Here is a 968-nt window from a genome sequence, read left to right as displayed (position 1 = left end):
GTTTTGTGTTTGACTTTAAGTTATAGGTCAATTCTGCAAAAAACCCTCATATTTTTATTAGGTTTTGTACTTTTAGTTGGGTTATTGATTTATTATTAGTTTCTAACTTATTTACTAATTTATTAATTTAAACAATACCCTTAATGAGTTTTATATATAATTAAAAACGACTTTTATTTAATAATATTAAATTTATATGTTATATTACATATTTTATTATAAAATAATATAATATAATTATCAAAAAACATATTAAAAATAAGATAAGTTTTGTATATATATATATACTGTGTTGCTATATGGAAACAATATTTTTATTATAACAGTTAAAAAATGAAGATACCAAATAAGTTATAATTAAATACAGTATTAGTCAAGAAAAAACATTTATATAAAGATATTTTCTAACCTATTTCTAAGATAAGAGTATTTTTTAACATATATTCTGATGTTTTATCTATGAAAAAATATTTAGCATATATCAACATTTTGATGTTTGAATTAACTATTTGAAAACATATATAAAAACTTATTATGTTGGTTTTAAATTAGTAAGACAAAAATTAATAAGAAGATTATTTCCGCATGTGCGGGTAAAATACCTAGTTTAATATATAGAACCTTGAATATTTGATATCAGTAATAAAAATATTTGATATCAGTAATAAAAAGATATGGTCAACACTAATTCTTTTTTTTTTTTTTTGACATCATAATAGACTAGAAGCCTATGGGGCCACCGGTTCAGATAGCCAAACCGGAGGTAAAGAATCGACATATAGCATAGCTGAAGGAGAACTCCTCGCACCACGTGCAAGCTTGTCCGCCATTGTGTTTTGTGCCCTTGAGATATATCTGATCGTGAAGTTGGGGAAGAAAGTCTTACTTCCGCAGAATTCTTCCATGTGTGTAGCGAACGCCGGCCATTCTTCAGGTGAGGACACCATCTTCACCAATTGAGAACAATC

The sequence above is a fragment of the Brassica oleracea genome, chromosome C9 (genome assembly GCF_000695525.1).
Source record: "Brassica oleracea var. oleracea cultivar TO1000 chromosome C9, BOL, whole genome shotgun sequence".
Lineage (NCBI taxonomy): Eukaryota > Viridiplantae > Streptophyta > Magnoliopsida > Brassicales > Brassicaceae > Brassica > Brassica oleracea.
This window is presented reverse-complemented; position numbering follows the sequence as displayed.